Source organism: Pezoporus flaviventris, unplaced genomic scaffold, assembly GCF_033815535.1.
Source record: "Pezoporus flaviventris isolate CSIRO_AGI_PZ_B2104156 unplaced genomic scaffold, CSIRO_AGI_Pfla_v1 ptg000003l, whole genome shotgun sequence".
NCBI classification, from domain to species: domain Eukaryota; kingdom Metazoa; phylum Chordata; class Aves; order Psittaciformes; family Psittacidae; genus Pezoporus; species Pezoporus flaviventris.
Window position 1 is genome coordinate 7,507,478 of NW_026892551.1, and position 24,764 is coordinate 7,532,241.

General features: G+C 39.3%; 1 long non-coding RNA gene across 1 annotated transcript; it reads right to left on the reverse strand.

The window, feature by feature from the left end:
- Positions 1 to 13,603: 13,603 nt before the first annotated feature.
- Positions 13,604 to 17,701, reverse strand: LOC133265031 (uncharacterized). The gene is made up of 3 exons (XR_009741846.1): positions 17,566 to 17,701; positions 15,561 to 15,847; positions 13,604 to 14,396 (listed from the first exon to the last, which is right to left on the reverse strand). It is a non-coding gene; the product is annotated as an uncharacterized LOC133265031 (long non-coding RNA).
- Between the last annotated feature and the right edge of the window lie 7,063 nt (positions 17,702 to 24,764).

Below are 24,764 nucleotides of genomic sequence, written 5' to 3' on the forward strand. Positions count from 1 at the left end.
AAGGAGAGTGAGAATATGCCTAAGAACATGTTCTAGTGGTTTCAGTCCTTGGTTTAATCAATGTCTCCCCTGTCCTTGAAAATACCATTGGCATCCAATCACTCAATTTTAAGTACACATCTCTGAGCTGCCTGTACAATTCACTCATGTTTTTTTTCCGGTTACAAAGGGGACAAAAAAAGAGAAGGAGAGAGAAACTGTATTTCAAAAGATTAGTGTACATGTTTTAGTCACTCACACTTTCCACTGTTCAAGATTACACTTTTATTAAATGACTGTTTCACTTTCAAGTACAAGAGAGTATTTGAAATATTTCAAGGGTGTTTCTTTTAGCTTCTAACAACTAGATGTTCCTACCACCACTGGACTATTATTTAGGAGGAACATGAACTGGAGATATTCTGAACTCAGAAGTCGTGCTGATTTGCTCACAGGCACATAGTCAGGTGTACATTAAGTAACGGAATGTTTATTTTTCATTATTATCACGATTAGCTAAGAAAATTAAGGAAAACTCAAGAAACATTAGACCAAATTTTCCAGTCATCCTCTTAGCTGCAGTAAGGCAAATAGAAGGACATTAGGCTTAAGCCAGTGAGAAATATTCTTTTCCTTTTTTTGGAGACTATTATTACTAAAGGATCGTCATCTGCATCTAAACAAAGTAGAAAAAAAATCCTAACCTGCATGTTTTGTCATATAACAGAACATCAAAATCAAATAAGAATCATAGAACTATCGAATCATTTAGGTTGGAAAATGATCATTGAGTCCAACTTAGTACTGTCAAATCCATCACTAAACCATGACCCTAAGTGCCACATCTATACAACTTTTCAATACCTACAGGGATGGGGACTCAACCACTTCCCTGGGCAGTCTGTTCCAATGCTTGACAACCTTTTCAGTGAAAAAAATTTCCTAATATCCAATCTAAATCTGAGCCCAGTACTGAGCCCTGTGTAATGCCACCTGTGACCAATCACCAGCCAGATTAATCTCCATCCCCCACCACTCTTTGGGCTTGTCCATCTAGACAGTTTTTACCCAGCATATAGTAAACCCATCCAAGCTATGAGGAGACAGTTTCTCCAGGAGAATGCTGTGGGAAACAGTGTAAAAGACTTCCCAAAGTCCAGGCAGACAATAGGAACAGCCTTTCCCTCATCCACTCAGAAGGTCGACTTGTCATAGGAGATCAGGTTAGTCAAGAACCTTCCTTTCATAAACCCATGCTGACTAGTCCTTTGTCATAGGAGATCAGGTTAGTCAAGAACCTTCGTTTCATAAACCCGTGTTGACTAGTCCTGATCCCCTGCTTATCCTGCATGTGCCATGTGATAGCACTCAAGACAGTTTTCTCCATAACATTCCCCAGCTCTGAGGTCAGACTGACAGGGCTGGATTTCCCCAGATCCTTCTTCTGGCCCTTCTTGTAGATGGACATCACATTTGGCAACCTCCAGCCAACTGGGACCTCCCCAGTCAGCCAGGACTGCTCATAAATTATTGAAAGTGGCTCAGCGAGCACTTTCTTCAGCTCCCTCAGTATCCTTGGCTGGACCCTATTCTACCCCATAGTCTTAAGTGGTGTAGCAGGTTGCTATTTCCCCTTGCAGTATAGAGGCTTCATTCTGCTCCCTATCCCTATCTTCCAGCTCAGGAATTTACCCACAGTATGTGGTGGGAACATAGGTTTGCTTAAACCAAAGCAGACCAGACAGTCTCCTCATTAAGATGAGACTCAACCCATTTGCAAACCACTGCTCAGGTGAATTTGTGAGTCATCTGGCACCAAAAGCTCTGCTACCTCAAACATAATGGTTCTGATATACCTCTGAAAAATGGCGCATTTTAAAAGATGGTCCAGCACAGCATGTCATCACTATTTTCCGAAAGTATTTCTAAATATTTTCTTCCGTAGAGAAATGTCCTAGCTTTATTATTACTATTGCAACTATTCCAAAAATACTGCCAAAAAAAAACAACCCACCAAACCCTACCTCACTTCTAAGTCAAGTAATTCAAATCAAATCTGTGGCCAGGCTTTCATTTTGGGGTCAAATTCTGTCTGCAGGTGGTTCTCATTGAGTTCAATATGATCCCAAAGAATGCAGCAGAGGACTGAATTTGGCCTCTACTAGCTAGCCTAAATATATGATGTGGTTTTGTCTTTACACTGCATTGGAAAGAGATACTGTACCTCTTTAGTTTATGAGTCTGCTTATTATCAGTCTTGGGGAAAGAAAAGATGGTTAAATTTAGCTTTCCACAGAATGTTTTGATTTAAGTAAAATAATTCAGTGACCACCAGTTTGGAACATCCTTCTGGTGTCGTACGTAAGCAGTAAGCAGATTCAGAAAAGCTGTGCACGTACACTTAATTGATTGAAGCAGAGAACAAAGAGAATATCAGCCTTCCAGGTTTAGATGAGGATCAGGTGGTTTCAAGCTGAAAAGAAACAGGGGCCTTTGTTTTGTTTTAAGCAAAATTCTGGGAACCTCCGTGGTTCTGGACATTCTGCATTGCTTTAAAATGCAGTAGGAAAAAGCCTCTACAAAAACACTTGTTACACCATTTTTATCACTTATTCATTCTGTTGGCACATGAAATTTTCCACATTTCCCATCCTTGAACAAATTCCCTCAAAACCAATGATGTTGCTATTTAGCATTAAGTAAATATCAATTAAATTAATGCAGTAACATCAGGCCATAGCACCTGTTATTGGGCTTGACATTGAAATGTTTAAACAGGAAAATCCATATTCCAGTTACTCAGAAGTAATTTCTAATGATTTAAATCCTACAGAAAAATAAATAAATAGATAAACAAATAGGTAGGTAAATAAATAAAGCCATATAGGAGAGCACTACATTAAAAAAATAGGAACGATTGGCAGTGCCATCAGCAAACTGCAGCTCTAGGACGATTAGCACTAGTAGCCAGAGATTCCTCTCTTACTCCCATCTGAACACTTGGCAGCTTATTGCTGCTGCCTGGCTGAATCTTTCCCTTCACACTTCTGCCCTGTAGGGTTGAAAAATTCCAGCTTGCTCTAACCTCTGACCTCAGCGGCTTATGTAGATGGAAAATTAATATTCCACTGTGTTTGGCCCTCTGATCACACTCGTTGGCTAAAATGGAATTAACCTGCCAAGCTTGCTCAGAAAATGCACTGAACAAAAAGCCCAGGCACTGAGGAGAATGTGTTGCTCTCCTATAGCATAGCCAAGAATGCTGTACCATAGGATGGCCAACTCAATTATTTTCAATAAATACATTATTTTCAGGGGGGAAGCAATTTGAACTGGAAGAGGTTCTTCAATGTGAATCAGATTTGGCAAATTTGGGTTGGCACAGGCAAAGAGGAAAATATTCAAAAATGACAAATTGGCTCATCTAAGTCTTTCTGTAAAAAAAACAAACCAACACACCAACACCTTCCCCCCCCCAAAAAAAAAAAAACAAAAACCACCAACCAAAAATAAAAAAAAAAAAATAAAGAAGGGCTGCATTTATGAAGGAGATCTGGAACAATTCACAAATCAGAAGAGGCATATGTCTTACCTGTTAGAATAATATTATCCAACACAGGGAGCCAACTCTCAAATCTTTGCTACAGAGCACATAACCAGCCTAGCAAATGCATGAGTTTTTATGTAGAAAGCTGTTGTGCTTTGCATGACAAACGGGAGACACCAGGACTGGAGTCAAAAAATTACCTTCCCCACCTATTCCTGCTATAAACCTCTTGTCTTTTTCTTCACCCAAACTATATTTATTTCAAGTGCATTGATTTCAGTAGGACAGAAAAATAAGGCCTCTCTCAAGGACTCTATTATTTAGCTACTAGAATTCAAATCCCTAGTGGAAAGTCCTAACCCAGAGCCCAGACCTGATGAGCTAGATGCAAAGTGATTTGAATGTGTGTTCCCCTCCTTCACCACCATCTAATACACTTATCAATATACTTTGGATCTAAAGGGGAGTAAACTGTTCTCTCTCTGATCCCTAGGATTTTTTTCACTTTGACTGATTGGCAGCCCAGCTTTCACAGGAGTGGCAGAGATTTCCTCCATTCAGGCACTGCTCATGCAATTTCACTCATGTCTCTTGGTTGCACTGAGCTCTGGTTCATTGCATAAAAGGTTAAGCACCTCCAAGGGCTTTTGCAAGGAAGAGGATGTGGCCACTCTACACTGCGGCTCTCAAAAACAAAGTGTCATAGGACCAGCTCCCAAAAAGGTTGTGCTTTAACTGCTTTGCTGGTTTTCTCTCTTCTTTCCCTCTAACAAATGGACTCAAAATTATTGTCTCATTACCTTACCAAGTTAGAAACTGAGAATAGTGAAATTCATCCTAATGAAAATTATCAACTTTGAAAGGTGCTTGTGGCTTGGACTACACAGTTAAACCTCATAAGGAACTAAATAATTTAATCTCTGAAGAATAAAGTTTATAATAAAGTAGGCTATATATAGCAGAGTTCTATATTTGAATGAGAAACACTGTCTCTATTCTGCGACAGGGATTATCTTTGGTTGATGCTATCTGGTTTATGTAAAATAAATCTGAGACCACAGTGTGCATATTTTAGGCTATCAAATTCCCACTTTCGTTAATATTAATGTTATTATCAGGTTCCCCATGCATTTGACATAGGTGCATTTAAATAAAGGAAGTTGTATCTAAGAGTTCCTGTGTGTGGAAAAAGTAGGGAAAGAATTATTTCTTCCCCTCATATATTTATTATATCACGATTCCTCTTTCTGTCTTCTGTCTGCTTTAACTGCCAAACTGTCTGATATTTCATGTATTTTCCATTCTTCACTTAAAAAAAATAAATCTCAGCTATTCAGAGTTACATTGTCCACTCCTCAGTCTTGATACAACTAGCTGAAATGCCACATAGAGTATTTTTAGACCACGGTCAATTGAGTAGTTCCAGTTTTTGAGATGTTGCAGGCTCTCTAAATCCACATTTAGTTACCGAGACCAGCATTTCACATAGACAAATTGAAATCTTTAGGAAAATTGGTATATTTCAGTGTAAGTTCAGATGAAATCAGGTATAAAATCTGCAAACGTAACCTTTTATAAGGGAGATCTTCTGGTCTAAGATTGCAGCATGCAAGCAGAAAACACAGGCCGTAATGCACATTCAGCCCACTTGTTCCCTACAGCCATGGGGGCTTCATTGCAATAATACCTTAACTCCCACAACACAAGGCGGAACAGTAAGACTTTTCTTTACACAAGGGAAAATGAGGCATAAACTCTCTTAATTACTAAGTGCTTGATAGTTGAGGAGGTTTGAGGATTTTGAGCAAAGAGTAAGGGTTTTAGACATTTTAGAAGCAGCTTCATGAGCAGCTGCCATTGAAATCAGAAGTATCCGAATGCACGTCAGCTCTATTCCAAAATCTCCCAAGATCTAACTATTCACATTTTTTCCTCCTCAGTGGTAATTCACTAGGGAGGCCGATCTCATCAGTGTCACCTGTGGGTGGGATGTACTGTGACGTGCTGAGCCTCCTTCTGAAGCTGCCTGGGGAAGCATTATCACACAGGCCTCCTGAAGCTGGTTGCAACTGCTTTGCTCTCAAGGACTGGCAGAAATGTTACTGAAGAATTGGTCCTGTGTTAACCTCCCAGAATATGTCACCTGCTGAAACCTTTGAATCTCATTTTCAGTGACAATATTACAGAGTACTATGCATATTTTTAATTTGTATAATACTGAGCTTTATAGAAAGACCATGTGCACTGCCATCAGGTGCTCAAAATTAATCCATACCTTAGTTCACGAGGATTTTTTTTTCAATCCATGACTGCTTGTTAGGGTGGGAAACACTGAAGAAAAACAGGATGAGATTAATTTCCACTTATTACTAGGGATAATCAGGATTCTTACAAGCCTTACACTAAATTTAGTGTGCTAAGTTTGGTTCTGGTAGTCTTCCAGTGACCTGCTCTTGAATGGAAATGAAATTTCAACAAGAAATCAAAAAAGTTATTAAAAGTACTAAAAATACACTGTATTTCTCTACAATACAACATAACCTGATGTACTTTTTTAGCATTTCAGTATCAGGGATTCTAAAATCTTGTTTATAAAAAGCAATTCTGGTGCTTCTATTTTAAGTGGAAAAGTGATAAATATTTATGTATTATCAGACATTTCCGCTTATAGATTGAAGAGGAAATTTAGAGTCTATTTGGTGGTCTTACTGAGAATAAGTGCACTGAGAAAATATTGCCTCCATATCAGCAACAGAAAAATATTGCTGATCTGTCCATTAAAAGGAAGACTTGGAGTCTGGTCTAGGAAGTCAAGTAGACTAACAAAGTATGTAAGTCCCAGAAATAACTTGTCAATGATCTGAGTCCTCTCTTTTCCTTTTTTCTCCTTCTTTGGCTAAATACTATCTAAGAAAACCCCAAGACCCTCAGCTGGCCAATACCAACTTGATACCAGGAGAGATCAGTTCTCACTGCCCTCAGTAGTACACATAAAACATATTCAGATTTTTAATCACTCTATATATGTACAGATACACGCATAAATTGCTCAGTGGGAGGAACTAGGTTTGTGGCCGCATGTGCTCTCACTCCATGTATTGCTCCCCAGTCTCCTGTGATATCTCTCATGTCCCTCACCTCTTTGGTCAGGAAAGCAGCAAGAAGTGCTGTTCTGCGGGCAGCACTGTGTGCACACTGGTCCCACACCTGCAATCCCTTCAGATGTAACAGAGCTGGATTATACTGGCTTTTTCCTCAGCAGCATCCCTTATTTGGGTTTCTCTTGCCTCTACAGCCATCAGTTTCCACAAAATGTGTAGGAGTCTGGGTTTCTGGGAGCTCCTGATTGTTAGCTTTGGTTGTCACATAGCAACTAGTTCAAAAGTTATTATGGAGGAGGAATGAGCAAGACATATGGATATACTCTTCACAATGTGATGGCCTAAGCCTCATTCCTTTCAGAAACCAAGCTGAACTCACACACGTATGTGCATATATTTAAGTTAGGGAAAATACTAAGGGAGTTATCTCAATTTAAATATAGAGATTATAAAAGCAGCTGAGGAAGAGTTGAAACAGAAAAGCAGGGGATTTAATGTGACACTTTTTTAGCCATCTCACTGTTTAAACAAGACAGTCATGTCATTTCTTATTTCAGTTACATCGATGTCTAGCAAAGTGTAGCACACACAAAACATGGATTCAAGCAGCTCAGGATACTAATTCAAGCTAACAGCAGCCTTGAGCAGGGAGATTATTGTTTCCCACTAATGTGTACTTTCCAGCTTTACTCTCTGTCTTTCTTTAAAGTGTGTCTGCATCATACTCAAACCAACCTGTGAAGGCTGAAGTGTGTTTTGGATCACTGTCAAATGATGTGAAATTCTAAAGTCACAAAACCAGTGATGCCATTAAAAAATCACTTTCAGGTGTCTTGCCATCCAAGGAGTTAAAGATAGTAATGAACCCTATGAAGGTTTTTGGTCTTTCACAACTGTGGAAAAACAACTTTAGATTTTTATAGAAACTATAAAATGGCATGATGGACTTACTTTTACTTTTTTTTTTTTAATATGTTCTTGGATCAACTCATGCATTGCTGAAACAAAAAATCCTTTAAAAGCTAACAGAAGTGTTTGCATGGGCACAGCAGGAAAGTTTTGGTCCGCGGCCTTTCTTTCAGGGAAAGGCCGATGCACTAGTAATAGCTGCATTCAAAAATCTGCAGAACAGTATTTGGATTTCCATAAAAGATACCCTAAAGTGAGGCAGAAAGCCCCAAAGCTGCAGAATACCTGCTAGTCAGCAAGCCTTGGTTCTCGTCTCTCCCGCGCAAGTGTCTCAGTGTTATGTAACAGGAGAAGGGAATGTTCCTCTCTTTTGGCAAAGGACACCGAACCCAGCAATTTGTCTTGATGGGACTGAGCGGAGCACATGAAACCAAGTGAGTTATTATGGTCTGCGGTTTCAGGAACTGGTTTAAAGATAGCCTCCAAATTATCAAAATTTACATAAAGAAAGACATCTGACTATGGCCATGAAATACTTCTACCAAGTTTGGAAAGCAAAACTCAAGCAATGAATGGTCTATGTCATAAATGAATTTTTGGCTGCATGAACAGGCCAGCAAAGAAAGAACATTGAATAAGCAAAGGTTTTAATATTCTGACAATTATAAACAGTCCTTTGTTTTTCTTTTTCTCTTACATGCACATGGGTGTGGGCTGGGGAAGCCATATATTCGTAAAACATCTGGTGTTTAGCTTGTTGTTATAATCAATCAGTCTTTTTATTTTATTTTTCCAACACTGCGGAAAAAAAGGGACTCGGACCGCTTAATTAAAGAATGAAAGCCTCCTCCTGGATACAAAGACAGCAGGATCTGGCTCATGGTCTGTTATTTGCCTTAAAGGACAGAAGTCCTCATGGTTGGAAATAGCAGTTTCTTAGTTTTTAATACTTTATGGTAAAAGCTGTTGAACTGACAGTAGATGGTCTTCAGAGCAGTTGTTTACCCCCAGGACAGAGAGTGGCATTGCTGACTCACTCTTTTTACACATTTACAGTCATTGCTCCTGATTTAAGGGGACAGTATGTAGTGGAATAATGATGCCTTAGCTTTTAGTTCTTACACTTACAAATGTAGTAATAACACAAGCATACATAGTAGTATAAATACAAATATAAACATAGGTAGCAGCGTATTAAGCATACATAGTAATAACACTTCCACAGAACTGCTACCCTTCCTAGGTCACGTCGTTCACAGTAAGACATTACAGTTTCCCCGGATGATTTATAGCCTGCTAGCACTAAATTTGAAACCTCATTCAGCAGCTAAAGTCATCCTATTTGGTGGTGGTGGGATTTTTTCATACCTCTGAGAAAGAAAGGACACATTTGCAAAAAGCACTTTTCATCCTACCAACCCTGCAGAGGTAATGGAGCTGTTGGCTGAAGGATCTTTGAAAATCTGGCTCAGTTTCTGAAAATTTATTTAGTGGCAGTGATTATCACCTGCCCTCTTACCTATAGTTCTTTTGTCACGTATGCCTAGAGTGGACATACTGCTGCTTAGCATCTATATCATGGCTGCCCCTTCATCTTCAGGTTTTTGGAGTCTGAGAAATAAGTAACTACTAAGAATAAAATGAGTTATCATCCTTCAATACAGTAGATGTATGTGCATATTTGTGCTTCTGCATTAATCTAACTACATGTTAACCATTAATATGCTCCCTCGATACGTTTACTCCAGACACTGTTATTAAAGCCATAGTTTCTGATTTCCCAGAGCTACATGCAGCCATTACATAGGTGGTGGGGAAGACAGCAAAGCCAGGGGTCTGACCTCTCAGAAATCATTGAAGAGCAGCACTCAAAAAATAATACACTGCACACTGCAGCAGAAGCAAAGATCACATACTGTCTGCACACTGCAGTGCACTGATGCGAGTGTGCAGGTTTGGATTCAAACAGTTAAAAGTGCATTTCTACTGCATAACATATTTGTGTCACTTGAGATAGATAATCTGGGATACCCAAGTCACCCACATGGGGCTGATAGATAGGCATGATAGACATGGGACATACCTACAGGTGACCTGAACCTCTCTGAGGACCCAGAAGAAACATGGTGGGAGACACTTGGGCATCTCTAATGACACTAGATGCCCACACTTAGACAACTAAATCCTGCCCTAGCTCTTCACTTCTCCACTGACAGGAAAAGAAACCTAGCTCTCTAGTTTACTGCAGACACTTTTATTTAGATACCATAAATCAGATGTCTGAATATGAGGGGGAACGCCAGTCAGCCCGCATGATTTCAGTGCTCTCTGGATTTCACTGACCAGTTTTGGTAACTTGGAGCTTGTCTCTGGCAGTGACTAAGTGAACTGCAAAGCAGATTCTGTCAAGATAATAAATTACAGATGCACAGGTGATTTGCAAACATTTTTGAGTTTTGTAAAGAGGATGCAGCATGCATTTTCATGTTAAATAAAATTTTAAGATGGCAAAATGTCTCTGAAAGCTTTCATCTTTCTTTGAAAGTACTTTTTTTCCCCCAAGGTTTGTCTCTCATAAATATTAAAACACCACAATCAAAAGAATAAGATAACCCACTGATGAAATGACAAGCCACATAAGTACCCTCACCCCGCAGGAAACCTCACCACAACTTTGCCCTGCCTACACATTAATGAAAAAATCTTCTGTTTTGTAAATAAGTTCTGCAAAGTCTGGTGGAAAAGCGCTTTCTTCCTTGTTTCATCAATAAAGTTACTATGTGACTTTTAAAAAATTCCACTGCACTAGGGAAACTTCTGTTTCCTTTTATGTCCAGATTTAGCAAGAGTTTCAAAGCCCTTCTTATTAAGAAAAGTTGTGGCTGGAAACATGGATAAGTAGGTACAACGATTCTAGAAGCTATAAATATTCAGGTTATGATATTCAAGAAATTATCCTCTCTGAGGTGGGCTTTATTGTCTCCTAGGGCCCACCTGCAGCTAGGTAAGGGCCTCCCAAAGTGAAGTGGATGGCCCTAAATGATCAGAGGTGGTATTTAAAAAATAAACACAAAATTAGTTTCACACCTACTTAGACAGTTTAGAATTTTAATGTGCAAAGTCTGCCAGGGCTTTGCAGTGAAATAAGGCCACGCATTCAAGCTCCCTAAAGCCAATCAGAAACCCGGGCTGAGTACTACCCATTTCTCAACTAGGAATCACTGCTCAGTTCTAGAGCATATTATTAATGAACAAACTGTTACTTTGATCACATTTTAACATTTCTAAGCTCACAAAAACTAATGATGTTTAAAAAAGAACTGTTCTTGCCTCAAAAAACACCGAGAAGAGTTGAGGTCTGTTTCATGTCACTGTCTGCAAGTACTCTAGCATACAGCGAGCTTTTCCAAATTTTTCCCAATGTCTCCCCCCTCCCCTTTCAACTGAGAAGCTCCCTCTAAGCATATTTTGACACATTCCTGGTTTTGTTTTGTGACTTCTGGATCTCTGGTAGCCCTGGCACAAGTCAAAAACTTTGTATCTTGGGTCATCAGCCATATGACAGCTAGGTTCTGTCTGGCCACCCAACCTCACCTATCACCTCCTGGGAGCTGCAGCAGACAGGCAGGCCTAGCACTGCCCCTTGTGCAGCATGTGCAGCCCATCCAGCATGTCCTGCATTTGTCTTGGATTATTCCACATCTGCCAGACAGCTCTTACGTACATCACTGGTTTGGAAAAGCTCTAGGTATGACCAAGCGTTACTCAAACCAGTCACTGGCTTTAGAGGGGGGACGGATAAAGGTATATTTCACTGTTTTATACCAGCATTTCTTTATGTTGTTCGATACTGAGCAGTGCTTGCTTTTACTGGAGCTCTGGTATTCTGAACGATTTAACTTTGCCACCACTATTTCACCTTTGAAGGAGCATGACAAGGCAGCTGCAGACTGTGCAGTTTTCCTATATTGCCTGTAGTTCCAAAATAAGGATCAGCCTCCACTGTGCCTGGCACTGTTTGGATTTGTGTGAAAGAACATTTATTCACTCTGAAAAAAACTTGCCAATTAACACTGCATTGTTTCAGATTGTTCTTTGTATTTCCTTACAATGATTCTTAAACTCCCAAAGATATGAGTTTATGATAGCAGGATAATCCTGTTGCTGGTTTTTATGAGTGCATTTTGTATTAATGGGTTTCACCCCATGAAGTTCCTGCCATGCATCACATTATGAATGACCTCATAATTAGATTCATTAAAGACTATAGTGTCTAAAATGCACCTACAGTTAAATCCAGACTCTCTGTTAGGCTTAACCTAGTTAGTCAGTGCAAGACAGGTGTCTCAGGACTCCACCACAGCCAACACATTATTCATACAGGGAAATAATTTAGGAAATAATAGTTATTCTTACACTGACAGCTATCTTGGCACCCCCCAGTACATGTTTGATTATCTGATGTCCCTGATCTGATTCATAAACACTAATTAGCTCCCTGGCTTTCTTTTGAAGTGAAGCAACTGGTCTCTGTGACACCAGACTTGTGAGCCATCCCAGTGAGACACAACTCAGGGATCACTCTCACCAGCCCACATGGCTGTCCACAGATTCTTCCCCAACACCACTGCTACCCCTGCCCTGGCTACAGCGACACGGCTATTTTGCATCAGCTGGAACAAATGCATTTTGCTGCTCAGAGACAGTGACCATGGACAAGGGTGTCACTGAGACATTTCTTCTCTTTGCCACTTATCTGATCCCAGCTACTTGGAGTCCTTGAGCCAGAATTTTTTCCAAGATTTTCTTTGTTAAATTGAGGAAGATGACAATGATAACACCACTTTTATATAATAGCCTATGTCCAGGTGGCTAGTTTAAGAACCCAGATTTAGGGGATATGTGTCTACACGTGGCGTGTCTTACCATAAGGGAGAAATACAGTCCCAATGAATGATACAACATTTCCCTCTACTCTCAGTGAAAAGGCACACTTGCTTGTGAAGAGTTCCAGAAGACAAACCAAGCACACTAAGCATATATTTCTCTATATAGATTAAACAAAAAAGCCATGTGACTCCATGCTATGTGACTCCATCAAGCTGAAACCTAGACCACCTCCCTTTTTTTCTGAGGAGAGGACCCACATTCAGAACGATGGGTATTTTTACACATCACTGTAATTGTTAGAACATATGTAACATCAAGACCCCACTCATGTCAAGACATTTGTGAAGCCATCACCTATTTCATCATAATGACCCAGCTACAAAGAGCAGGTTTAAATTGCACAGACTAAAGTGCTAGCTGTCCTTTATATCTTGCCTGTACTATCAATAACACCATTGGAATTTCTGTAGGGGGTAAAACAGCATTATCCCTGGAAAGGAAATGTAAAATTATTTCAGAGGCTACAATTTTAATTACAGAGGGTAGAATGGAGATGAGGAAAGAATAGGAAACACAAATACAAAGGGAGTATAAATAGTGTTGTCTCTTAGGACAGTATTCTTTATCTTACTCTGGCTATAAAGTTGCTTTATTTTCTTAACTCCCTGCTTTGGAAAGCAGCCACTAAATTAAAAGAATGTAATGTACTGGTGATTTTTTTTTTTTTTTAATTTATAAAACTGGAGAATACAAAGCAATTATTAATTTAAAAAGCAGGTTGAAGAAAGGTTTAGCTAATTCCAAATCCTTAAAGACAAAACAAAAAAAAAAAAAACAAAACAAAACAAACCGAAAAAAAAAGAAGAAAGAAAAAAGGAAATCCTTCCCAAATTAAAAAAAAAAAAAAGAAAAAGAAAATTATCTAATTAATGATGAATATTAGGAACAGCTCCCCTTTCTCATTTTTTTGCCTGGTTTTGCCATTCTCACATTCATCAGAGGAGAGTTGTCACTGGGGTAAATAATATTGAATCTAACGTCTACTCACAACGCAAAGCCCCACTCACTTTCAGTAAGGATATCATCATTCCCTGAAGAGCTGTATAGAAAAAGAAGAAAAGAAAAAAAAAAACAGATTTTGAAATTAATTCTTTAAAGAAAATATGTAAACCTGGGATTAATGAGTAAGTGTATGATACAGTTGCCTGAACCTATGGCCCTGTTGTGACTGTAGGCACCACAGGATAGCCCAGTGGGTGCCTGGCTTCCATGCCAGAAGCAAATCCCCCATAGGCTTTGTGCTGTCTTTTGCAGCACTGAGTGGACATGTTTGGTACCCCAGGGCATCTCAAATGGCTCCATATGACTTTGTTTAAGAAACTGGACCTCTTCCATAAAGTCATCTTTCCACATCCTTATTTTTAAAACACTTCCTGACTTCTTCCTTGAAACCCAATATTTTATTTGTACCTCGGGCCAATTCAGCACACAGTAATCTAATGTTGTTATAGCACAGGTAATAGCTGTGTCTCTGCAGGTAAACCAAAAGTCATTTGGCACCAACTGGCTTGGGCTTTCCTGAGAAGATTTGTCTTGGAGTGGAGTGGTTCCAAACAGAGTCAGAAAGCTCTGTTTGATGACCAGGCTGGATGATCACAAGTCTTGCACTCAAACCCATTCCCTAGCCTTTTCCCTTTAGGAGTGTATAGGCATAAACACACAAACACACACACATGAACCCTTATGTGTGCATGCACACACACACACATGCATGCGCATACCCAAGACTCAAAGACTCAAAAACCTTCATGAAACTTCAAGAAGTCCTGCTTTGGTACTAGGCTGTGACATCTTCATAACAAGATGTTGGACCTCCGTGATAGTGAAATTCTAGAAGCTGTTTGATCCACAGACCACTAAAATCAGCTTCTCAAGTAGGAAGGGCTGCTTCTTCTCTGGCAGAGAATCATCTTGTTTTAGAGTAGACATCCAGCAGCCCGGGAAAGAGAAAGAAGGAAATAATATCTTGTCTTGTTTACCTCTGTAGCCAGTGGAGGGGGTTCTGAAGGGATGTGTAGCCCACCCATCCATCTATAGTTTAGGACATACTGAATGTGCATCTGATTGTGCCTGTCTTTTTCTACTGGCCATAAAGGGACCCTGATCAGTAACTGCAGACTAGAGACCTGACTTTTGATTGAATAAAATAGCAAGAGGGTTCCCACATATGACTAAATTTACATTTTGTCTGTAACAGTGATCACTCTATCTTACTTTCTCCCTCCTGTCCTATTGAGGAGGAGGAGTGAGAGAGTGGCAGCAAACCAAGGCCAGGCCACCACAGGAGGTTAAGCTGTTCTTACCTGTTGTAAGACAGAACTAATACAGATTCCTTCAAATTTCTGCTGATCTAGCAGCAGGAAACAAATGCAAAAACTGCTACAAGAGTGTAAATGGAATCAGTGTGCATTGACTATAACTGTGCTGGTTATATAGGAATGGGATACGGTGCCAGGAGGTGGAGCTATCAAGAGTTGCACTACACTGGGCCAAAATACTGACCCAAACCATTAAGTACTTCTTGTTTAACACTGAAAATTTTCTGCAGCTTAAGGAAGAGAACATCATAACCTATTTTCCTCAATATGCTGGAGCTTGTCCTCATTTTCATTAGGCTCATTCACGACTGCAAGATAAATAGAAGTGCCATAAATAGAACTGTATTGGCATAAACATAATTTCTGTACTTGGCACTTGACTTAGGTAAACAACCATGCACTTCCAGCAAGCCTCAAGGTTTGAGCGTCATCATTTCACACTTTCAATGCAGTCTTCTACAGCTAGATGATTTAAATCTGAGGCAGGCTGAAATGACCTTTGGGGTTGTCTGCTTTCCTCCATTGCTTACAGAAAGAGCTTCATACAGCATTGTCTCTCACTTGAGCATCCCTGGTGCTCAGGGTAGAGAGGCAGGTCAGGATGAAATCCTTGGGCATGTGTAGGTCTGGAACCACCCAGGTCAGATAGCCCCAGGGCACCACTACCCTGCACTGCAGCAGAGCAGGCTGGCTCTCAAGCTGTTGACATGAGCAGCGCTGACCCACAACACCCCAGCTGGCAACAGGATTTCATACCTGGGAGAGGCAGGTGCTCCTGCCCACTATTTTCATCTCCCACTGAATTCCCAGGGCAGCAGGAGCCAAGAGTTGTATCTTACACAAAAGTAAAAGAGCAGTTGCAAGGCAGCAATTCCTTGCTGCCAGGAATGGAGGGAAATGGATGTTAACTTCACAGCTTGTCAGTAGCCACGGCATTGGGTTCTCTAAAGTTTCCAGCCAATTCTCTCAATGATGTGGATGTTAAAGTTGAAGTAATTTACAAGGCAGCACCTCCAAAGTCAGCTTTCAAATGTTATGGGTTGCTGAAATTACAGAATGCACAAAGATTAATGAGTGTAATCCCACACAATTTTCTCCTAGAAAAAGAAGAACCACAAACAGTCTTTAAAGAATAATGAAGATGTAATACAGCGTCTAAGAGTTCTGTTGTTCGTCATAACTGGGACTCCTACACCTTAGCCGAATCCATGTGGACATGCCTGGGACTGATATTAAATTCAGTGTGTGTGTGTAGTATTTTGAAGGTACAGGGGTGTCTCATCCATGTGCAATCACCTGCAAGACTGGGAACATGACTTTTATTTGCAAAGGAAATTGCTTTCTTACAGTGAAAGATATGCACCCAAAGTTTAAGCAGTGCATTTGTGATTTTTATTTTGTTGTGCAATTCCAGTTTGTGAGTTAACTTCTTCCACAGAGTTTGCAGACTCCTTCAATGGCAGTGCTGTTCCCAGTGAAGCATGCAGTGAGTAGTTAATCATTAATTCTTCATGGTTCATATTTGCTGTCTGCTTTACTGCATATAGTTTGATATAGTTCCTTCCAATAGACTTAATGCTGTCATTAGGAGTCACATGCTGGATCTTTATCTGAACTATTATCACAGTCCAGACATAGCATTACAGCCTCCCTTTGTAAGCCAGAGTTACGGAGTTCAGAAAGGCTTAAAACTTAATAAATACCATGGTTTTTATGTAATGGAACAGCTGCAACAGCAGACTGACACACACTCACACGCTGACTGAGCCTGCCTAGTTGCAGTAAACAGGTGCACCTAGAGGCTAAAGCTCTTATTTTTTTTATCCGTGACACTAATTTCATTGTCAAAGTCTAGTTTAACAATTGCATGTGTGTTAGGATAATGTAAAGGAATCCAGACACATGTGGTGACTGAAATTTCTGGCTGTTGCAAAGGGGGTGAATTGTTAAATTAAAACTGCAGTTTTCATTGTGCAGATAAAACAGCCATCCACTTGCAAAAATCAAATGAAAAATCTTTTGTTATTAATGGAAATCATAAGTTGCATGATACAGAATAATAAAAATCACCACAAAATTGTGCAAATTATGGTACATAGCATTGATTCTACGTACATTCTAGGAAGCTCTAAACTTTTATTTTAAAATCTCAGACATAGTCTGGGCTCAGATTCATACGTGCTTTGGAAGAACTCATTTCTTACTGTGTTAAAGTGCACAAGTGGGAAGGCAGAGGCATTTGAAAACTTCAGCTCCAGTGCCTTAGGTCAGATCACTAGGCCTGTGGCTAACCTGTTCAACCACACTAGAAACACTTTCCTCCTCCTCACTGCACATTAGTCTGCTTATTCCTTGGAAGATAATTTCTAAGATCAGGATCAACAGTAAATAATTGCACTTGGCATTCCCATTGGTTGACAGCTTCCATAGGAAATGCAGTGAATTCAACTTACATTGAGTGAGTCATCTCTCACACAAGTGTTTTCTTCCTTCCAGCCACTTTTGGAGAGTCTGCTTAACAGGATGTGATGCCCCAAAAAGGCCAATTGGAATCTAAATAGGTTACTGTGAACCATCAAAATACTCTTTGCATTAGTACAACACCATCTATAGGCTATAAACTCAGCTGAGAAGCAAACAATATGAGCCTGGGTGGAATTCTATGTTAATACAGTTATAATGCTTCCCATAAGCCAGCAAAAATATCTGGGGTGGCTTCCAGTATCTCTGCATGAGACTGAACTGAGCCATTGGCACATACCTTCACACCATGGCTTTTACATGGACAGGTTTCCCTTGTTTCAGTTAATAAAGGGCTTTTCCTCGTCCATGTGGAAAATCCTATAGAATATAGAATCATAGAATAGGTTGGGAAGGACCTTAAGATCATCTAGTTCCAACCCCACCCTACCACACACTAAACCATGCCACCTAAGACCATCCAACCTCGCCTTGAACACTGCCAGAGATGGAGCATTCACAACATCCTCGGGCAACCTGTTCCAGTGCCTCACCAGCCTCATAGTAAAGAACTTCTTCCTTATATCGAAAGTAATATAATACAGATGAAGACAATAAAGATGTGGAGAAATGTTCTGTATAAATTAGATCCTTTCTGAAAGTCTGTAAGTCATACAATAAAATTCAACACAGAATTACATCTCTGCTTTAGAAATTGATGAGTTGATTGAAAGGTGAATATTCTCTTGAAATTCCACAGGGTTTTCCTTTGATGACTGGAAACTGTGTAGAAATAGGCTTGTCTTGTTAGGATTCATACTCTGTCAGACACTGAACCCAGAGTTTCCAAAGATAGGTTTTGTCACCCCCCTTTCATAGAGTATTTCTTGGCTTTAAAATTGGCAGCTGTGACCTGAGCATTTATGGAGATGTCACAATCAGGCTTTCTCTGTTTGATATCTGGAAAAGTCATCTTTACTTAACTTCAAGAAATTAAACTTTCCAGACAATTTTCCTAAAGTGAGACAAGCTATGGACTTGTAATGTCTCAAAATTGATTTAGAGATTATTTCTAAGAGAATGTTCTTAATAATCATCAACCAGAGCAGTTTTACACAAAGCCCACTGGAGGATGGCCAGCTGGGTTTGAACTTCCTTACATTTAAGTCCAAAAAGTTACACAATTTTTTGCAGAAACTAGTCTATCTAACAGTGGTCTGCTGTCAAGTTTGATAAAAGTTAGTTACCACATGTGCTCAGGATACGATCCAAAACAGGAAGCACAGCATCCGATGAAGTACATGACAAAATGCCAGCAGCAGATATCTGGAATATGCATTCCTCAGAAAGAAAAAATGTTTTGCCATTGGGCAACATAGTTCACAGAAATCAGCTGCTATTGTCTCCTTTCACTTGGTGCTCTGCAATTCAGATATTTGAATTGTTCTGAAAGCCTTCTCCATACCCCTTGAAATTACTGAAGAAAATGATAGTGATTAATCTCTTCTTCTGCCAGTTTGCCAATGAATGAGGAACATAATTTCCTTTTAACACTTCTTCAGCATGCACTGCAGATTTACAAATTCAGAGTAGGTTGTAATTTGGGTTTATTTCAGACAATTTAAAAAAAACTATATGCTTATTTATCAATCTTTAAATGCTTTAGCTTCCCCATAGCCCCCATCTCACAAACCAAGATTTCAGTATTTGTGGTGTCTTGCAAGATTGTCAAGGCCCAGCAGTTTTCAACATTTATCCAAATTGTCTTATGCTCAGTTCTTTGCTTTCTCCCTTTCATGGACTAACATCACAGAGGTGTGCTCAATGTTGTAAAAGATTCATCTGATATGTCCCGTTCCTGGTCCTGACAAAATAATCTGTGTTAATACATTAATATGTATACATTATAAGTATCTTTTGTTTAAAGATAATTACTACCTAGATTTAATAGGAACAAAAGTCCCAGACATCTGAATGACAAGGAAAAGAGGGGAACAAACTGTGGTTTTTATAGATGCCAAGAGCTAGCTTTGGCAGTTTGCAGACAGCAGGGTCCACACACACCTGGAGTGGCTAGAATGCATCTATTTATAGTGGTTACCACTCTCTGTTTGTTTGTTTTTGGGATTTCTTTAAATGTAGAGACCTGAGTGTGACCACATTCAATTCCTTCTTTTATGTTATCAACGTTTTAAACTTGTCTCAATTTTGCATTTTGGTAGGTATCAATTTTCTGTTTTCTCTGTTATTTCCAGTAATTAATTTATTTTGTTCCACTTTTCCCTGCTTCTTTTACAATGCTTCTCCAGATCTTTGTGTCCAAGTCTGTTAAGCATGTAGACAGCCATGACAATATAGCACTAACAAGAACATATCATGTAAATAAGTCTGTTTCCAAGAACTAACTCTATTTCTTTCGGCTGTGCTGTGGCATAACAAATCTAGTTCTACTCGTGCCACCTAAAGTGAAGGGTTACTGTATTTGCTTTCCCTGAAGCCAATATAAACCAGAAGTAAATTAGAACCGTTAGCCACGCTAATGAAATTGACAACACTCGCTGACAGTAGCAATGGGAAAGGCAAGTGCAATATACTCTGGTGCACGTGCCCCAGCTTCTTTACAGATCAAGATGTGACACAGATTCTGGAGTCACCAAACAGCCAGCAATATAGCTTGGTCAAGGGAAAAACAAAATCCTGGCCCAAGGAGAGATTACATTGCACAGTAAGATTTAGTTTTGATGAAGGCTTTTACAAATTGTTTTGTTACTTGAAATCAGTTCCTGTGGGAAGACTGTCTGGCTGCAAGATAAAGAAAAGAATAATAAGAAAATTTAAATTCATTAACCAGAACTACCAGAAAAGTTCCTCTCAGTCTCTGGACTACTCGGTTTTCACCCCGATTTAAGTAGTCAAGCAGACTTTGCTCAGAGGTTCAGCTACCAGCTCTAAAAGATTACCCCAGAAACAGGGAGCATTTGAAATAAATGGAACAGCTGTCTGTATCGCCTCAGCTATAAAAGAGACTGTATTTCAATAAAGAAACACAAGTAATGAAGTATTTTCTCGGGCTATGGTAGGAGGCACTTGGGAGCCTTTCCTTTCAGCCTGCTGCTTACCCCTGGAGCTTAGACGCCACCTGTTCCAAGGAGCTTCTGGGGCTGAATGGCTGGAAGGTGGATTTCCTTCTGAAACAAAACCAAAAGGCATGGAGGATACCAGCACTATCGAGTGAGGGAAGGCTTGCTATTGTTGTTGCTTTAATTGTTTGGTGGGTCTTTTGCTTTAAATAGAAGGTGATTTCAGCTGAATGTTATGTGCTTGCTTAGGGCTTGTGATTTTATTTTTTTTTTTTTAATTTTGGTGATGTGTCCTTGTGCTTGTAATTTTTTTATCTTTTTTTAAAAAGATGAGTAGAATAGTTTTAATTCTTACAGACAAGGAGCAAGGAAAAAAACCTGAAAAGGGGTTCCCCCTGACTGTCATTTACACTTAGCTGTTTTGAGTCATCTGAGTCATTGACTAGGACAATGCAAACACCTGTTTTCTGGGGCACAAAATATTACGATATAACAGTTAGTTTTGCGGCCCGACACAAATACTCAATTTGACATTTTAAATGAGATTAAACCTTCACATTTATAAGAAGAAATATTTCGATTACTTCTAGGCTGGGGGGAAGGATTAGAGAGGAAACCTTTCTATCAACTTTCTTCACTTTCAGCTTTCTGTTGACCACTGGGACAGAGCCAGCAGGATAGAGGAAAGCTTCTGTTGTAAATAAAACAAATGACAAACCATGATCCCGCTCTGCTCTCACCCTCACCAAGTAAGGTGCAACCTAGGGTACAATTGACATCCAGAGACACAGAACTGGGAGACAGAGTGACTCCAAGGAGGTTCATGGATATGTGGTTTATGCAATTTATAATGAATTTTTAAGGTAGAAATTCTGCATTCTGGATGAGGAAGAAGAGATGGCTATACTGTTTTAACAAAAGTAACTTCTGGTTTCCCATTAAGGACAAAAATCTCTTTAAAGCATGCAAGACTTTCATTAAAAAATAAAACTCATTTTTAGAGCATATTAAAATCATTAACACAGTGCCTGCTGCCAGAAGAGCCCCACTGCAGCACTGTTGAAGGAAGGAGGACAGTATCGTTATTTATGAGCGTCTGCACTCTCTCAGCCTTTCATGAAACCCTAATTTTATCTGGCAGCTCTTAAGAATCTCTGAGAAGCAAGGTCCTTTGTTACCACTGAATCCAACTAACTTCTGCCCCTAAAGAGACATGGACACTTTTTCATAAATGAAGAAGCCCAAACTTTCTGACATTAATGTCACAGCACTGGTTTAGGCTCTAAACCTTCAAGCTCCTCTGTCCAGGCAAGGAGCAACAGGCGTCCCTTTTTTGCTCAACTTGCAACTCTAGGTTTTACAATAATTTTGCCGGGAACAGGATCAGGCCTCAGCCATTTGTTTTCACTGGGGGGAAAAACAAGACAAAGCAAAACAAACAAAACCCCTTTATTACCCTTTGACAGGAGTAGAGTTAAGCCCAAGGGGGTTATTTTTCTCTCATTAACATTTTCTTACCTCATCCCTCCCTCATTTTCTTTCTCAGATTTACTCCCAAACAGTTCATGCATACATATGCGTATGCCTGTGTGTCTATCTCTGTGTGTGTGTGTACGTGCTCATTTATCCTCGTAATGAAAAGGAATCTATCTGTTCAGATAATTTGCTGTTGTTTGCAACATGATACAGCTAGGCCTTTTAACTTCAGCGTGAATAAACAGCCTGATCCCGTAAAATAGGCCTTTTCTCTCCTGAGAGCTTCTTCCAAGATTGCGGAACCAAGGCTAGCAAAAAACATCTGCAACAGTTAGTGGAAACCCTAAGAATTCTTGTGAATAAATAGATTGGAAACTAAGTTGGAAATTTCTCAGTGAGATATAAATTTTAAAAAATGAAATCCAGTTGAAGTACCCAGTTTCCCTGGGAGAATACAAGTCTAGCCAACCCAAGTCTAAATACATATGGTAGTGATCACTGTATGCTGTTTCCAGTTTATCATCAAAAACAATCATAGCAAAATTATTGTCATTCAAATTTAGCTTCTAATAAATGTTACACTTCTTACAATTTTGATTATAAACCTACTTTATAATTATGTTAGAAAAAGATGAAACAATTCTTTAAAACTTCCTCTATTATTTTTTTTTCCTATTGCCAGACATAACTGGAATCCTAGACAAACATTAAATGTATCAATAAAAGCTACCAATGAAAGCAGTACATATCAGGTGATTGAAGGGCTGTAATTCAAGTTTTACATCAGTCTGTTTTCAAAATATTCATGGTGGCAACTCCTTCCAGATCAGACTCAGTGAAAAACCTCTTTTCAAAGGCTGAGATCTCTTAACTATTTAGACTTTCACTTTTAGACTTTCTTTTTTTTAGATGCGCCTTCTTCATTTCAGTTGCATGCTTACTCTCCCAGTTACTAAGTTAACACAGTCCCCTAGAGACTGACTTCGATTTTTTTGATGCATACCACTGGCAGAGTGTTATAAAGCAAAACATTTTATAAGATTATAAGCTAATAGATAGAAGTTAGCAGCTTCGTGGGAAATACTTTGCTCTTATGTAAAAAAAAAAAAAAGGCAATATTGTTTGGCTTGATTTAGTATAGCTTTGGTACGTAGAATAAATCATTTGCAGCTGGCTTACCCATGCACATGCTCTGGGGGTGAGGAACACATGAATGTTATCAATTCATTATTTATGCTGCAGTTCATTACCACTTATGTGCTGGACAGCGACATCACTGTCTACCCTACATCTAAGGGTGTAACATTAATGGCAACAGATATCAAGCTGTTGGGAAGAAAGCAAAAGCTAGACTGTGATCGGATTAACATTTGATTGCCTAAACAGTACAGCTTTGAAAGTATGGGAAAATTTGCCTAGTGAGCAGGCTGGATTTTTTTTAAAAAACATAAAGCTTGCCAAGCTCCCAAACCTAAGGGGAAGAAAAGAGCTTGTGGAGAACTTTAATTAAAGTAAATGTAGAAATCTCCCCTCCTTCTTCTGACAAGAACTTAAATATGCTATTTGAACTCTATGCTCACACTGGCTTTTTTTTTCTTTCTACTCAAAAAAAGGTTAAGCATGAAATTTTCACAAGTGTTTTCTAGTCTTCTAGTGCCTATTTCCCCTTTTTTGCCTATAACAGTGAAGAGGAGAAAGCCTGCTCAAGTGAATACTGGCCCAAATTGTTCTACAAGGCCTAGTGTTTCTCATAAATATGCACATGTTCCAAGTGTTTACTCAGTTTAGTCTACGTTGGAGGCAATATGAAGTTTGCTCCCACTCTTAGCTGTATGGGTAAAGACTACTGAAGCGACTGTACTAAGGATGCCCTCTACTGAGAAAAAAAGGATAGAAGTCTAAATACGAGAGCTACAGAGAATCTTCACTAGCTAGTACAAGTAGGAAAAGACTGATTGCTTTCAGGAGTAGGGAACATTGAGCTTTATTTAATTTTTTAGTTTGAGAAAGTTCTGATGAAGGCATGGACAGACATGACCACAGAATTGTAAGTTATAGCTATATTAATAGAATGAACTGGGCCTGGAAATGTTCCCAAACAATTTGTCTTAATCATCGTCACTGTTAAAATATTAGAAGGGTCTCCACACAACATTGGCTGACATCAATTAGCAGCTTCCCAAACAATTTCTGGGCATGATTTGCCAGCTGGCACAGGCCAGTGTCTATCCTAAGTAGGTGGAGTTGGCCACTTTGTTTCAAATGGCCAAGGCAGTTTAATACTAGAGATACACCTTACTCTATACTAGCTGGAACCGCATCAGGAAATAATCCTAGGCAAATTTAATGTATCAGTAGAGATACAGCCTTAGAAAACAGGGATACAGGGAGGCTGATAAGATCACCTGTTTTTTGCAGGGGGGTAGATCATGAACAAGAAATGCTCACTACTCCTGACAGATATTTGTCTACCCAGTTTTCAAACACCTACATGGACAGAGATGCCATAATCTCCATTGGTTGTTTATTTAATTGATAACCATACTTGTTTTTCTTCAGATATAACCTAAAGGCACCCTACAGCAATGTTAGGCAGCTATTATTTTCCTAACCCAATGGACTATTGACAGAATATGTCATTTTCCTCTTCGCAGCTACTATTTAATTATTCAGGATGAAAACATATGGTTTCAGTATTTTCTCCTTAAGATTAAAAATTCACAATTATTCAAAAAGTTCCTGTGGATCATGGTTTACAGATCTCTAATATCACATATATATTTGAGGCATTTCAGTTAATATATTGTTAAGTAATAGAGCATAAGAAAACTCAGTCAGTGAACCTACTCCCCCTCTATTGTCAATGTAGACATACACAGCTCCTGAGGTTATACCATCTCATCCAGCTAACAGATGTATGATGAGTATGTTTTGAAAATATCTG